General features: G+C 57.7%; 3 non-coding genes and 1 pseudogene across 3 annotated transcripts; all 4 read right to left on the bottom strand.

Annotated features, from left to right (window-relative positions):
- Window positions 1-3159: 3159 nt before the first annotated feature.
- Window positions 3160-3278, bottom strand: LOC130727197 (5S ribosomal RNA). The gene has a single exon (XR_009015225.1). It is a non-coding gene; the product is annotated as a 5S ribosomal RNA (ribosomal RNA).
- A 4963-nt stretch (window positions 3279-8241) lies between these two features.
- LOC130727171 (28S ribosomal RNA) lies at window positions 8242-12195 on the bottom strand (annotated as a pseudogene).
- A 363-nt stretch (window positions 12196-12558) lies between these two features.
- LOC130727181 (5.8S ribosomal RNA) lies at window positions 12559-12711 on the bottom strand. Its single transcript, XR_009015211.1, has one exon. It is a non-coding gene; the product is annotated as a 5.8S ribosomal RNA (ribosomal RNA).
- Window positions 12712-13515: 804 nt separating this feature from the next.
- Window positions 13516-15401, bottom strand: LOC130727145 (18S ribosomal RNA). The gene has a single exon (XR_009015181.1). It is a non-coding gene; the product is annotated as an 18S ribosomal RNA (ribosomal RNA).
- Window positions 15402-16357: the final 956 nt, after the last annotated feature.

Raw genomic sequence — 16357 nt, 5'->3', positions numbered from 1 at the left:
CGGCCGTTCGCCGCAGCCGAGCCGCAAGACTCTATGTCCGAGCGCTAACGCGCTGCGGACTCTGCGGCGAGCTCGGCCCGCCTCCGTCCCGCGCCGCGCCGTGAGGCACGGAGACGCAGGCGCGCGGCGGTCCGAGTCCGGCGCGGCGCGCTGCCGAGCCGGCGCTGCCGGCCGCGGCGCTGCGCGCTGCACGCTGAGCACGGACTCGTACGACAAGCCCGCAGCCTCTGCGCCACTCCGGCGGAGTGTGCCCTGAGGCCGCGGAGACCGCCGTCAGCGCGGCAGACCGGCCAGACGGCCGGCCTGCCGGCGTGCCGGCCAGCCGCGCGCCGACCGCGGCCGCGCTGCTCGTCACCGTACGGTGCGGAGCTGCGCGGCGCCGGCCCGTGCGCTAGGGCACGGTACGGTGCGGTGCGCTGCGGTGCTGCGCCGTACGCACGAGCACAGCCGCTGCGGTGCGGACTTTTTCCCTGGCCAGTCCGACGGGCACCCGGGATGTCTCCGCGGGTAGAGGGACCGCCCGTCGCCAGCGCGCACGCCCCGGCACCGCGCGGAGCGGTGCGGCGCGGCGCGCCGGCTGCCGTCGACACTTAGTCTCTGGCGCGCCCGGCCAGACCCAGCCGCATGGTCTCCTCCTATAGGCGTTTTGACAACACGAACCGCAGTTATTCCCTTGCGAGCGACGTGCACGTACGCACGCCGGGCCCAGAGGCGTCGAAAAGGGGTCGGAGCCCGGATTTTACGGACTTTGGGAGACCGACTCCGGACTTGTATAAAATTTCAAATAACTCACGAACGGTTAGAAATAGAGGAATTCTGAGGTTTTTGTCCGAAGGACAACCCCCCCCTAACTTTTAAAGACGAGCATTTTTGATCTTATGAATTTTTCTGTGCGGCCGCTAGCTTGGCCGATAGCTTGGCAAACGTGCTGCATACGTACTCGATCCTCGATTGTTCAAGAAAACGTCAGAGTCCGACTATCCAACGAGATTTTCAAAAACCGGCAACGCCACACTGTGCTCCCAAGCTGCGCCTATCATCCGTTACGGACACGCGAGTCCATCCGAACACAAATAAGTCCGTAAAACGAGAAACGGCGCACGCCGGGCCCAGAGGCGTCAGGATATACCTCGCCTCCGCTCGGCGCTGCGGTGGGCGGCCGTTCGCCGCAGCCGAGCCGCAAGACTCTATGTCCGAGCGCTAACGCGCTGCGGACTCTGCGGCGAGCTCGGCCCGCCTCCGTCCCGCGCCGCGCCGTGAGGCACGGAGACGCAGGCGCGCGGCGGTCCGAGTCCGGCGCGGCGCGCTGCCGAGCCGGCGCTGCCGGCCGCGGCGCTGCGCGCTGCACGCTGAGCACGGACTCGTACGACAAGCCCGCAGCCTCTGCGCACTCCGGCGGAGTGTGCCCTGAGGCCGCGGAGACCGCCGTCAGCGCGGCAGACCGGCCAGACGGCCGGCCTGCCGGCGTGCCGGCCAGCCGCGCGCCGACCGCGGCCGCGCTGCTCGTCACCGTACGGTGCGGAGCTGCGCGGCGCCGGCCCGTGCGCTAGGGCACGGTACGGTGCGGTGCGCTGCGGTGCTGCGCCGTACGCACGAGCACAGCCGCTGCGGTGCGGACTTTTTCCCTGGCCAGTCCGACGGGCACCCGGGATGTCTCCGCGGGTAGAGGGACCGCCCGTCGCCAGCGCGCACGCCCGGCACCGCGCGGAGCGGTGCGGCGCGGCGCGCCGGCTGCCGTCGACACTTAGTCTCTGGCGCGCCCGGCCAGACCCAGCCGCATGGTCTTCTCCTATAGGCGTTTTGACAACACGAACCGCTGTTATTCCCTTGCGAGCGCTCTCCGCCGCATTCTGCCAGTCGCAGGCGCGTCGGAAAGTGGTCGGCGGCCGAAATTTACGGACTTTGGAAGACCTACTCTGGACTTAGAAAAATTTTCGAAAAACCAAAATTTTTTTTAACGTCGCGGGGTGTTGTGTGCGTGTCCGCCATACGCCCCCGGACCATTTTGGACCCGCCGTTCAACCGATTGCGTTAGAATGGACCAAAAATAGTCCGAGTCCCCAAATGACCGAATTGGGACGCGACTTCGCTTCGTGCGCGTGCCCGGGGGGTTGGCGACCCGTTCCGGCCCGTGTCCGAAACCCATTGAACCAAATTTTGAACGGAAATGATCCATTATTCCTGGGAGGCGCTAGAAGGACGGGACAAACGCCGTTCCCTCGGGGATCGGACCCGGAGGTCTTGCGCCACATGCCCAAACGCACCTCCGACACCCTGCGGCCCATTCGAACGCCAAATTGAACAGAAATGATCCTTTATTCCCCCGCGGCGCTAGAGGGACGGGACGAACGCCGTTCCGCCTCGGTCCGGCCCGGGAGGACACGGGGCACCGGCCCAGACGCCCCGCCGACACCCGGCGGTCCATTCGAACGCCGTATTGAACGAAAATGATCCTTTATTCCCCCGTGGCGCCAGAGGGACGATACGAGCGCCGATCCTTCGCGGGCCGGCCCAGGAGGACTCTAGCCATCGGCCTCGACTCACCTCTAGCGCACCGCGGTCCATTCGAACCCTGTTTTGAACGAAAATGGTCCATTAATCCCTCGCGGCGCTAGTCGGACAGGGCGAGGGTCGTGCCGCCGCGGGCCGGCCCGGGCGGACTCGGGCCAGCGGCCCCGACGCACCTCTCACACCCCGCAGACCATTCGAACGCTCAATTGAACAGAAATGATCCATTATCCACCCGTGGCGCTGGGAGGGCGGGACGAACGCCGTGCCTTCAGTGATCGGCGCAGGAGGGCTGGCGCTGCCCGCCCCGCCGCAGTGCCAGCCCGCTGGCGGACGGCCCGGCCAGGGAGCCGGAGCGGGCCACCGCAGCCAGAGTCCAGGCTGGCGCTACGCCACGCTACGGCGGAGAAGAGGCCGTCAAAAAAGAACGAAAACATGCATCTTCTGGAGCGCCGCACCACGACTCCGAGTCCGAGCGGTCTCCCAACCAAGTTTTTACCGCACCGAGCAATTCTTAACTCGACTGATCCCCCGCACGACTAGTCTGGTCGTGCGACAGCGCAGCCGAGTTCGCTATCCCACTCTCCGAGAGGCGATCACAACTGATCAGGACTGATCAGTTTCATTTTTTCGCTGCAAAAGGGAGGGTGATGCCAACGACATGGGGAGTTCCCAGGCGGTCTCCCATCCAAGTACTGGCCCCACCCAGCGCTGCTTGACTTCGGTGTGCAGATGGGAACCGGTAGATCCAGCGCGGTATGGCCGTTGGCGAAAGATCCTTTGAACTCTACTCTCTCCCTTTTTTCGTCGGTCTGCGTTAGCCGGAAAGAAGTCAGGCAGAGAATTATGCCTGGCTGCTAGACCGTTGCGGCCAGGGACGGTTGGCGCGCCAAGGGAACGTTTTCAATCACGTTCCAAAGGCGGTGATTTCATTCGAGGAGCAGCAGGCCGAGCCGAGAGGTCAGTCGGCCACCAGAGGCAGAATGAGCAACATCATTGTGATTTCGAGTGACGAAGCTAGCGACGCAGAGTGCCACGTGGACCCGCCATCTGAAAGTTATTTTTCTCTCGCCAACTCCCTCAAGCCTGTGAGTTCTTCAGCTCCGACAAGATTCGTTCGGGCTACGGATCTGAAACCAAGTGTGTGGCAGGTTAGTCTCCAGCGTCGTGCGGCCAAGTGTCTTGTTTCGTTCCGACCCGACCCAAGTGTTTGTGTTCTTCGGACGACTAATTTTAATCTCTGTGTTTGCGCAGAGCGACGAGAGCAAGTCGTTCGCCGCGGTGACGCCAGTCCAGCCCGGGACGCATCTGAACAAGGTTAGCTTCTGCCCGCCCCACGTGTCTGTCTGTTTATTTACGGCGACGAGAGAATAATCCTTTGTTCCCCTCCGTCTTCCAGTGGGCCGCCGATCTGATTCCGCCAGCCAAGCAGAGCGACGCCGCGCCGCCGCCAGCCCAGCCCGGGACGCATCTGAACAAGGTTAGCTTCTGCCCGCCCCACGTGTCTGTCTGTTTATTTACGGCGACGAGAGAATAATCCTTTGTTCCCCTCCGTCTTCCAGTGGGCCGCCGATCTGATTCCGCCAGCCAAGCAGAGCGACGCCGCGCCGCCGCCAGCCCAGCCCGGGACGCATCTGAACAAGGTTAGCTTCTGCCCGCCCCACGTGTCTGTCTGTTTATTTACGGCGACGAGAGAATAATCCTTTGTTCCCCTCCGTCTTCCAGTGGGCCGCCGATCTGATTCCGCCAGCCAAGCAGAGCGACGCCGCGCCGCCGCCAGCCCAGCCCGGGACGCATCTGAACAAGGTTAGCTTCTGCCCGCCCCACGTGTCTGTCTGTTTATTTACGGCGACGAGAGAATAATCCTTTGTTCCCCTCTCTGTGTCCGCGCAGCGCACCACTGAGAAACAAGATTCAGTCTCTCTGTGCCCAGTGTGCTTTAAACGGCTTTGCCGTCCGTTTCGCCTCCGCTCGCACGCGGAGTCTCAGCACGGGATCGCCCAGGGCTCTGAACGGCTTCGGAAGTTTCTAGAAGCTAGTCGCAGGCTGACGAAACGAGGGGTCAGGAAAACAACGTTGCGAGCCGTTCGTCGAAGCCTGGGGCACAGGCTCAGGCTGAACAAGTTTGCTCTCCGAGGCGCAGTGAGGGCGTTACGTGGGCACATGTATTCTCTCGGAGCGGAGAAGAAGAGGGACGCAACAAAGCCAGGGAAAACAGGTTCGACGTTTACGCTTTTCTTTGTAATTTTCATCGTTTTCTCGTCCCCCCTGCCCCGCTAGACATCTGATCGTTTTTTTTTTTTATCTTTTAGGCAAACCCCGCCGATCCGAAGTCAACCACGCTGTCAAGTCTCGCTCTCCGAAGCCTAAGTGCCGCGTGCCGCTGCTGGAAGACTTCAAGATTGTTCAGCTTAGGGCCGGAATAAGCCAGGCCACGGCCACTTCACGGGCACTCCATGTGGCGAGGTTTCTGGAGTATGCAAGGAGTCGCTTCGGCGAGACGGACCTCACCAGCGTGTTTGAAAACGTCGATCTGCCTGGCGACTTCGTCACCTTTTTGCGAGAACTTCCAATGCAGCCAATCACCGTGGCTCATATATGCAGTTCCCTCAACGTCTTCATCCTTGAGTGCACTTCCACGCGCTCGCTGAGAGATCAAGTTTGCCACAGCACGCAAAAGCGGCGCCGACTTAAAGACGCAGCAGAAGTATGGAGACAACTGCGGAAAAAGTGAGTCTTTGGTCTGATTGTTTCCTCCCCGCCTGATGTTACAACACGTTACATATTTTTACGGGCCTTATTTTCTCCGCAGGTGTGACGCCGTGGCCAACAGAGAACGGCGGCTGAAACTGTCAGGCAAGCCGGTGGACGACAAGGTCCCCTTACGAACACTATTCAGCTTTCTCTCCGAGTCCCTTGAAGAGATAGAGACGAGCATTGATTCGCTCAGCGCCCCAAACTGTAAGCACCTTGACCCCCCGTGTAGGATTATTAATGCTTGGGTTGTGCTGCTGTGTGCACTCGCGGGGAAAAGGCTGTGTGAGGCTCTTGCCCTCCGCGTGAGTGAGATCCGGGCCGCGGAAAGGCGCGATCTGGAGTTTGTCGTGCGGATTGCGGGGGGAAAAAATGCTAACCACTCATGCACATTCCTGGTGCTTAATTCTGTGTCATACCGACTACTTTCAAAGCTTGCAGACATCAGGGAATCTCAAGGGCAGGATTTCTTGCTCAGAACTTCTACTTTGGGGAAACCGAGCAATGCCATTTTAGGACCAGTTTGGAAGAGGTGCAGTTTAGAGCCATTCACGGTCAACGATCTGCGTAAGATCGTAGAGTCGCACAAATATCTCCTCGCTGGGACAGCTGACAGCAGTGCGGCAAACGCGGTAATTCCAATGTATTTGGGGCATAATACAGCTGTCGCTGCAAAGTTTTACACTCTGAAGTCCGCTGAGAGCATAATTGCTGCTCACCGACTTCTGAATGGCTTACTATTTCAGATCGTAGTGATTCAGGGTCTCGGGGAACAAGTTCTGGAACATTCGTCAAAAGTTATGACCAAAGAAGAACTTGCAAAAGAGTTAGAAAGTTGCTGGGAGAACGCTTTCCTCCGCGTTTCGCCTGTCACAGAATGCACTCTGAACACTGTTGTCTCACGGCTTAGAGAGAGGGCAAGAATACAACTTGTAAAAGATACACTTGAATCGTACAGAGCCTGGCTTCGGGGCCCGGAGGTTAATTCTACATCAACTGTCAAAGACTTTCTTCCCTCTAAATTGCCTTTTCCACTTAACGACACTGACAGACAAAGTTTGTATTGTGAACTTCAAGGTAGCAATGTAAAATAAAGATGTTGGGTACTCAAATGTGTCTTGGATCGTTCCCGTGTACCATCACACGGTCGGGCTAACCTGATTCAACCTTTCGCACAAAACACAGCACAAAACACACGGAGCCAGGCGAGGTGCAGACTGTGCTGGGCTCACACGCACAAACTCGCACGCCTCTGCGCACAACACCGGAGCGCACCGTGAGGCCGCGGCGGCCGCCGTGAGCACATCAGACCGGCCAGACGGCCGGCCTGCCGGCGTGCCGGCTCTCCGCGCGCTGACCGCGGCCGCGCTGCTCGTCACCGTACGGTCAGGGCCTGGGCTTAGTCCTGCCGTGAGTCCGCGGCGGCCGCCGTGAGCACATCAGACCGGCCAGACGGCCGGCCTGCCGGCGTGCCGGCTCTCCGCGCGCCGACCGCGGCCGCGCTGCTCGTCACCGTACGGTCAGGGCCTGGGCTTAGTCCTGCCGTGAGGCCGCGGCGGCCGCCGTGAGCACATCAGACCGGCCAGACGGCCGGCCTGCCGGCGTGCCGGCTCTCCACGCGCCGACCGCGGCCGCGCTGCTCGTCACCGTACGGTCAGGGCCTGGGCTTAGTCCTGCCTCACGGGCCCGCCGTTCAGCTCGCTCATGTCTTTAAGGAAGTCTTCTTCCGATTGCCAGGTATTCATTCGTCTTAGAAGTAACCTCTGGACTCATAGTCACCAGTCCCCATGCTAGTGCTGCCGCTGGACGGGCACCCGGGATGTCTCCGCGGGTAGAGGGACCGCCCGTCGCCAGCGCGCGCGCCCGGCACCGCACGGAGCGGTGCGGCGCGGCGCGCCGGGTGCCGTCGACACTTAGTCTCTGGCGCGCCCGGCCAGACCCAGCCGCATGGTCTCCTCCTATAGGCGTTTTGACAACACGAACCGCTGTTATCCCCTTTCGAGCGCGCGCCGCCGCATTCTGCCAGTCGCAGGCGCGTCGGAAAGGGGTCTGCGGCCTAAATTTACGGACTTTGGAAGACTGACTCTGGACTTGTATGGCTGATGGCCGTTGGGGACTCGGGCGCGGAGTCCCCTTGAGCCGGCCGGGCCCCCGATCCCAAGTGACTCGACATCGAGGACGCGATTCAAAACGAGACTCTGCTTCACGCACAAGGCCTAGCATATCTCCATGGCACACACATAGGCCACTTGCAGCACATCGAGGCCAGAAAAAAAAAGCTCCTGGCCACCGCGCCGGCCGGACTCGGCCCATCATCAGGCCGCATGCAGCCGGGCCGGCCGGACTCGGACCCGAACTTCACCGCGGCTGCGGAGGCTGGCATGCTGAGCCAACCCACACGGGGCGGCGCTCAACCTAGCCAAGTCCAGTCCAGCCCGGGTCCCAGGCCCAGGCCCAGCGGCCTCGAGTCTTTGGCACCACCCGACCGGCCCGGGGCCCCTCCGAGGACCAGATTTTGGCACCCAGGAGAGCCCTCCCAGAGCCCTCCCCGGCCACGCACCGAACCCATACACTATATATATACTCAAAATCGTATTTTTCGGCGCGCTTCGCGCGCAGGTAAGTAAGTCTTATACCTAAACGCAGCTCTTACGAGGGCAATCCTCGATGACAAAGAACTTAGAAAAAAAAAAAGGCGAGAAGGGGAACGACTTCCGCGTACCTCTCTGCCGCCTCGCTAAAGCACAAGAGCGCGGCGCCCCGCGAGGAGCGCGACACAGACCCGGATGCATCGAGTCTGCACGCGCTCTCGCAAAGACGCCGCGCAGCTTGGCTGTCGCAAAGGCGATCAAATGAGAGGGCACAGCGCCGTACTCCTCCTCGCCTTTGAGAGCGGAGGAGAGAATAGCGCACGGGTGTTTCCTGCCTGTAGCTCCGCCGTGCGCGAAGGCACGGAGGGAGACTGGTGAATCCACATTCACGAATCTCCCAAGCGGAAGGCAGAGTCTTAACGGATCGCAGCGTGATAACTGCTCTACCGCTGACAACACCTCGCCAGGTACGTAAGTCGTCTACAAACGATTCCGAGTCCCGACTCCGAAAAACCCTTGGTCTACTGCAAGCCGGGGGCCGCAACTTCAGGTGTTTCAATCCCTGGTCACAGCCGTTCCGGCACAGCACACGGCGGGGCACAACGCGACGACTGACCGTAAGGAACAGCCGCCTAGCATAGTCACATAGACTGTACTCGCCTTTCGGCACACGAGACTCCCAGATGTATCGTCGCCAACGACGATCTAGCGCGGATTCGGCCTTAGAGGCATTCAGGCATAATCCAACAGATGGTAGCATCGCTCCACCGGTCGATCGACCGAGGGCGTGAACCAGAGGTCTGAACAACCAGTTCCTCTCGTACTGTGGTTGATTACTATCGCAACGACATTTATAGTCATCAGAAGGGTAAAACTAACCTGTCTCACGACGGTCTAAACCCAGCTCACGTTCCCTATTTGCGGGTGAACAATCCGACGCTTGGCGAATTCTGCTTCGCAATGATAGGAAGAGCCGACATCGAAGGATCAAAAAGCGACGTCGCTATGAACGCTTGGCCGCCACAAGCCAGTTATCCCTATGGTAATTTTTCTGACACCTCTTGCTGAAAACTCTTCAAGCCAAAAGGATCGATAGGCCTTGCTTTCGCAGTCCCTGTGCGTACTGAACATCGGGATCAAACCAGCTTTTGCCCTTTTGCTCTACGCGAGGTTTCTGTCCTCACTGAGCTGGTCTTAGGACACCTACGTTATTCTTTGATAGATGTACCGCCCCAGTCAAACTCCCCGCCTGATAATGTCCTCGAATCAGGTCACGCAGGGAATAGCTCGGGCCTAGTGCGGGCTGCCGGGTAGACTACGACCACGAGAGGTTTTCGCTTTCCCAGAGACGCCGCGACTTGGACACCGATCTCTGCGCTTGATGCTAGAACGACCGCCGTCCCAAGGGTTTTGAAGCCCGAGGGGGGCGCGCCCCGCCCAACCGAGTAAGTACAACAACGATGAAAGTAGTGGTATTTCAACGTCGGTGCAAGCACCTCCCACTTATGCTACGCCTCTCATGTCGTTATACAATATCAAGCTAAAGTCAAACTCAATAGGGTCTTCTTTCCCCACCGATTTCTGCAAGTCCGTTCCCTTGCCAGCGGTTTCGCTAGATAGTAGATAGGGACAGTGGGAATCTCGTTAATCCATTCATGCGCGTCACTAATTAGATGACGAGGCATTTGGCTACCTTAAGAGAGTCATAGTTACTCCCGCCGTTTACCCGCGCTTCATTGAATTTCTTCACGTTGACATTCGGAGCACTGGGCAGAAATCACATTGCGTCAACAACCGCTAGGTCCATCGCAATGCTTTGTTTTAATTAGACAGTCGGATTCCCCTGGTCAGTGCCAGTTCTAAGTTGTTCTTTAGATGGTGGCCGTAGGAAACGCGCGGGACGGCCAGTTTCCCAGCCGGTTTTTTTCCACGGTTTCCAGAAGCTCGAAAGGTCCACGGGGTAGGCCGAACCGCCGGGACCGGGATTGATCTTGCCTTGCGGCTCGACCTCACCCAGGCCCGGCTTCCGACACAAGAACCGACCGCTTCTCTGACAAGCCCGGCTCACCTAGAACCTCAGAGCCAATCCTTATCCCGAAGTTACGGATCCAATTTGCCGACTTCCCTTACCTACATTATTCTATCGACTAGAGGCTATTCACCTTGGAGACCTGCTGCGGATATGGGTACGAACCAGATCGGATGTCCACGTGGCCCTCACCCGGATTTTCAAGGTCCGAGAGGACGCTGCCGACATCGCCGCAAGTGCGATGCTCTTCGCGCGCTGCCCCCTATCTCCCTGCTAGAGGCTTCCAGGGGGTGTGCGCACTTATACAGAAAAGATAACTCTCCCGGCAGCTCCCGACGGCGTCTCCGGGGCATGTTAGGTTACCCTGACGAGCTCTAAGGGCCCGATTAGAACGTTTCCGATGCTGGGTTCCGGAATAAGAACCGGATTCCCTTTCGCCCAACGGCGGTCTGCACCTCTGTTTGTTTTTCGCACAGGGCAAAAAGCATAGCAAGACTCGCGCATCGACTTCGGATTTCTCCTAGGGCTTAGGATCGACTCACTCGTGTGCAACGGCTGTTCACACGAAACCCTTCTACCACATCAGTCCTCCAGGGCCTCTCTGGAGTATTTGCTACTACCACCAAGATCTGCACCGTCGGCGGCTCCAGGCAGGCTCACGCCCAAACCCTTCTGCGCACACCGACGCGACCCTCCTACTCGTCAGAGCTTCATGGCGGACAAGTCCAACCTCTCTTGCCCTGACGGCCGAGTATAAGCACGACGCTTCAGCGCCATCCATTTTCAGGGCTAGTTGCTTCGGCAGGTGAGTTGTTACACACTCCTTAGCGGATTCCAACTTCCATGGCCACCGTCCTGCTGTCTTAAGCAACCAACTCCTTTCATGGTTTCCAATGAGCGTCGATTTAGGCGCTTTAACTCGGCGTTTGGTTCATCCCACAGCGCCAGTTCTGCTTACCAAAATTGGCCCACTTGGCACTCTGATTCGTGAGTCTCGCGGCTTCACCAAAGCAAGCCGGAGTTCTCACCCATTTAAAGTTTGAGAGTAGGTTGAGGTCGTTTCGACCCCAAGGCCTCTAATCATTCGCTTTACCGGATGAAACTCTATATGAGCGCCAGCTATCCTGAGGGAAACTTCGGAGGGAACCAGCTACTAGATGGTTCGATTAGTCTTTCGCCCCTATACCCAGCTCCGACGATCGATTTGCACGTCAGAATCGCTACGGACCTCCATCAGGGTTTCCCCTGACTTCGTCCTGGCCAGGCATAGTTCACCATCTTTCGGGTCCCAACGTGTACGCTCTGGGTGCGCCACTTCTCAAAGAGAACGAGACGCCCCGGGGTTGCGGGCCGCCCGTGTAGGAACGACCATCACCCCTAAGCACCAGCACAAGTGCGTGGCCTTCACTTTCATTTCGCCTTTAGGTTTCGCAGAGCCCAATGACTCGCGCACATGTTAGACTCCTTGGTCCGTGTTTCAAGACGGGTCGGACGAGTATCGAAAGCAGAAGCGCCGCTGACCGGGTGCAGGCCTGTCCGAGTGTAGGCCGAAACGGCCATCGAACGCATCCTCTGTGCGGCCTCTTCCCAAGCTTTGATACCGTCGGGCGCCGATCAGGTCACCCCGGGTCCGTGCAAACAGCAACGCGGCACAAGGCCACGCTCCGGCGCGGGCTCCACCAGGGGCCAGTGAACGGAACATCCCAACGGGTCGCGACGTCCTACTAGGCGAGAAGTGCAGCCCACCGCACCAGACAGATACCCCCAGGACGAGTGACGCCGTATGACCCGAACCGAAGCCCGAGCTGACGACGCCATCTGAACCCGAGGGCCACCGGCACGGTAAGCTTGAATCTCACCATTCGGACTTTTCGAACTCGTCCGTTTACACCACTTCAGTTTCACGTACTCTTGAACTCTCTCTTCAAAGTTCTTTTCACCTTTCCCTCACGGTACTTGTGTGCTATCGGTCTCGTGGTCATATTTAGCCTTAGATGGAGTTTACCACCCACTTAAGTCTGCACTCTCAAGCAAACCGACTCTAAGGAGAGACCCACACGACAACCGCTCCTGCTCTACGGGCCTGTCACCCTCTGTGTGGCCCCATTCAAGTTGGACTTGAACCAGTGAGCGAGTCGTCGTGTTGACGGGCCCTCCCAAACGCTACATTTCCCGCCGAGCGAGGCCCGGGGGATTCAGCGCTGGGCTCTTCCCTGTTCGCTCGCTGCTACTAGGGGAATCCTTGTTAGTTTCTTTTCCTCGGCTTAGTAATATGCTTAAATTCAGCCGGTAATCTCACCTGAACTGAGGTCGTGAAAGGCGAATCGCGCGGAGGCGAAACGCAAAGTGCGAGAAAATAAAATGCAAACTGCGCGGTTGCTCTTTGTAAGGCATACCTCCAAGTCTTCAAGACGGGCGGCGCGACGTCGAGTCCGAGAACAAGAAACGTCACACACCCGCCGCTTTTGGCAGAACGTCTGGAGGCTGTCTAGCGCACGAGGGCGCTCTCTGGCTATCCTTTATAAGACGTACCGCTAGGCAGAGTGCTTTCTCTTTACGGGGGAAGCGGTGAAGCGACCACCCTGAGGATTTTAAGAGTACCACGCTTGCGCGCGGAGACTCCAATCTCGCTCTGTCGTAAACGACAGAACAGTCTGGTCTTTGAGTTTGGTCAACCGACCCTCAGTCAGGTGTGGCCCAGGAACAAGTCCTAGGGCCGCAATGTGCGTTCGAATTGTCAATGTTCATGTGTCCTGCAGTTCACATGGCAACGCGCAATTAGCTGCGTTCTTCATCGACCCACGAGCCAAGGGATCCACTGAAATGGTTTGTATTTTTAAGACATTTTGAAGCCGGCGGAGCGCGTCGCGTGAGCGAGCTCTCGTGTACGGCGACAAGCAGTCAAGAGGAATACTTCCGAAGAAAATTGGAGTCCACCAGCGGGGCGAAAAAAAAAGAAGTCGATGAGACGCGACGCGCCTCATTTTCTCTGTGTGACTTCTTTCTCTCTCTGTACGCTGTTAGCGCGGTTTTAAACTCCCAAACCATCAAGTCGCCTTTTACACCACCGGAGTGGAGGCATGGGTTAGACGGTATGTTGTGACCACCGGGTCGCGTCGGCGCGGATATGGAGAGGCTCTCGCCGCTCCACCGCATTACTATCAGCTCACCGGCAAAGAAGGCGACGCCCGCACTCTGAAATCAAAGCACTGGTCGAGCGAGGCGTACGCACTTCTGTAGGGTGTTTAGCGTCCGATACCGACACTTCATCTGGCCTCCCTGTTTTGGGCCATCTCCCGGTCATCTGCTCCGTCGTTCGATCAGGCAAGCCAGTCGGCGAGAGCACGTCCGCGCCGAGTAGAGAGAGGAGCGCGCAAGGACCTGGTGACACGAGTGGAATCGAACCGTCTCTGACCGTGTCGGTGGCCCTACCTACGCATCTCGCTCTCTCCCTCTCGGGGGCCGTCCCTCTCCGAGGCGCAATCACGAACTCGGGAACGTAGTGGATTTTTACGACATAAAACCATCGGCGCGCAGAGGCCATACAGCCGTTACCCGCGCGCCTCGAGCGGTACTCTGACAGTCGTATCGTTTTGATTTTTATCGTAAAACTTTGCTTTCGCAAGAATACGGTAATGATCCTTCCGCAGGTTCACCTACGGAAACCTTGTTACGACTTTTACTTCCTCTAAATGATCAAGTTTGGTCATCTTTCCGGCGGCAGCGGCGATCCCGAAGGAACACCGCGCGCCAGTCCGAAGACCTCACTAAATCATTCAATCGGTAGTAGCGACGGGCGGTGTGTACAAAGGGCAGGGACGTAATCAAGGCGTGCTAATGACACGCCTTTACTGGGAATTCCTCGTTCATGGGGAACAATTTCAAGCCCCAATCCCAAGCACGAAGGTGTTTCAGCGGGTTACCCGGACCTTTCGGCCAGGGAGGACACGCTGATACCTTCATTGTAGCGCGCGTGCGGCCCAGAACATCTAAGGGCATCACAGACCTGTTATTGCTCAATCTCGTGCGGCTAGAAGCCGCCTGTCCCTCTAAGAAGATTTGTCTTCGCCGGCTGCCACAAAGGAAGCCGGAAACGACTAGTTAGCAGGCTAGAGTCTCGTTCGTTATCGCAATTAAGCAGACAAATCGCTCCACCAACTAAGAACGGCCATGCACCACCACCCACTGAATCAAGAAAGAGCTCTCAATCTGTCAATCCTTCCAGTGTCCGGGCCTGGTGAGGTTTCCCGTGTTGAGTCAAATTAAGCCGCAGGCTCCACTCCTGGTGGTGCCCTTCCGTCAATTCCTTTAAGTTTCAGCTTTGCAACCATACTTCCCCCGGAATTCAAAAACTTTGGTTTCCCGGAAGCTGCCCGATAAGGCATAAAAAGAACCTTTATCGGATGGCTAGTCAACATCGTTTATGGTTAGGACTAGGGCGGTATCTGATCGCCTTCGAACCCCTAACTTTCGTTCTTGATCAACGAGAACATCCTTGGCAAATGCTTTCGCTTCGGTCCGTCTTGCGACGATCCAAGAATTTCACCTCTAACGTCGCAATACGAATGCCCCCGCCTGTCTCCATTAATCATTACCTCAGGTTCTGAAAACCAACAAAATAGAACCGAGGTCCTATTCCATTATTCCATGCACTAGCATTCAGGCAATATCTAGCCTGCTTGAAGCACTCTAATTTGTTCAAAGTAAAAGTGCCGGCCCACCTCGACACTCAATGAAGAGCACCGCGACAGGATTGAATCGGCGCCGCCCAACGACCCGAAAGCCGCCAGCAAGACACGCCACCGGCAGGACGTCCCGCATCGCGTCAGTTTGACACCGGCGGTGAACCAACGGTGCGGGACACAGATCCAACTACGAGCTTTTTAACCGCAACAACTTTTATATACGCTATTGGAGCTGGAATTACCGCGGCTGCTGGCACCAGACTTGCCCTCCAATCGATACTCCTTAAAGGATTTAAAGTGTAGTCATTCCGATTACGGGGCCTCGAATGAGTCCCGTATCGTTATCTTTCGTCACTACCTCCCCGAGCCGGGAGTGGGTAATTTGCGCGCCTGCTGCCTTCCTTGGATGTGGTAGCCGTTTCTCAGGCTCCCTCTCCGGAATCGAACCCTGATTCCCCGTTACCCGTTACAACCATGGTAGGCGCAGAACCTACCATCGACAGTTGATAAGGCAGACATTTGAAAGATGCGTCGCCGGCACGAAGGCCGTGCGATCAGCCCAAAGTTATTCAGAGTCACCAAAGTAGACGATGGCCGAAACCACCGATTGGTTTTGATCTAATAAAAGCGTCCCTTCCGTCTCCGGTCGGGACTCTGTTGGCATGTATTAGCTCCAGTATTTCCGCAGTTATCCATGTAACTGAAGTACGATCTATTGAACCATAACTGATATAATGAGCCTTCCGCGGTTTCACCTTAATGTGGCTTGCACTTAGACATGCATGGCTTAATCTTTGAGACAAGCATATGATAACTGGCAGGATCAACCAGGTAGCTGTCGTCCACCCGCGAGGGGCTTCGTGAGCGTCTGTTTGAGATAGACCCCGGGTCAAGCCCCGAAAGAGTCCCAGACTCAGCGTGAAATTTTATTTCGTTTTACCGTGAGAATTGCTTCACAGCGCAGGAGAGCACGTCCGCCACTAGGGAGCGCTCGCCGTGTTGCCGGCCCTTCACCACGGGTAAATCAAGCGGTTCCCTCGATGCACTGAGCTACCTCGGAGGTTGCCTCAGTCCTCTTTTTCGCCCGCGCTCCGAGAGGAACTACTTTTACTTTACCGTGAGAATTGCTTTACAGCGCAGGAGAGCACGTCCGCCACTAGGGAGCGCTCGCCGTGTTGCCGGCCCTTCACCACGGGTAAAACAAGCGACGCCCTCCGGCGCACTGGGCTACCTCGGGGGATGTGTTTCAATCCCCTTTTTTTCGCCCGCGCTCCGAGAGACACGTCTTTCTTTATTTTAGGGTCCGCGACGGGCACCCTTTCTTTCAGATTCAAACTTCTCCGTCCGACTCTTCGGTAGAATACCGTTCGTCTTAGGTAAGTCGTGCTCTGTAATACTTTCGCTCGGTGAGCAGAGAGTCAATGAAGCTCCTTGTGAGGTTTCCCTCTGGAAGCAATAGTTTTGATCGATTGTCCGCTTTGGGCGGCCGTGACAGAAGCGACAGAGGGCCGCGGACGAGCTGTCGAGGAGGCGCTTTTTCGATAACGTGACCGTACGAACACCCCTTGTGAGGGTGCCCGCGCCACGCCGCTGTTCCGTTCACGTCCAACTTGTTTCGAAGCTTTCAACCGCAAGAACCACTCGGGCCGGTAAATCAAAGATTTTCCTTCCTTCGTGGGCGCGGCGGAGTGCATTCATCGCTCGGAGAGTGTTTTGACGGGAGCTACTAGGCTTCGCTCGCCGCCGACTACCAATCCAGGAGGACCCCCTCGGTCTCCATTGCGTGCACC

Source organism: Lotus japonicus, chromosome 6, assembly GCF_012489685.1.
Source record: "Lotus japonicus ecotype B-129 chromosome 6, LjGifu_v1.2".
In the NCBI taxonomy this organism is placed as follows: domain Eukaryota; kingdom Viridiplantae; phylum Streptophyta; class Magnoliopsida; order Fabales; family Fabaceae; genus Lotus; species Lotus japonicus.
This window is presented reverse-complemented; position numbering and strand designations above follow the sequence as displayed.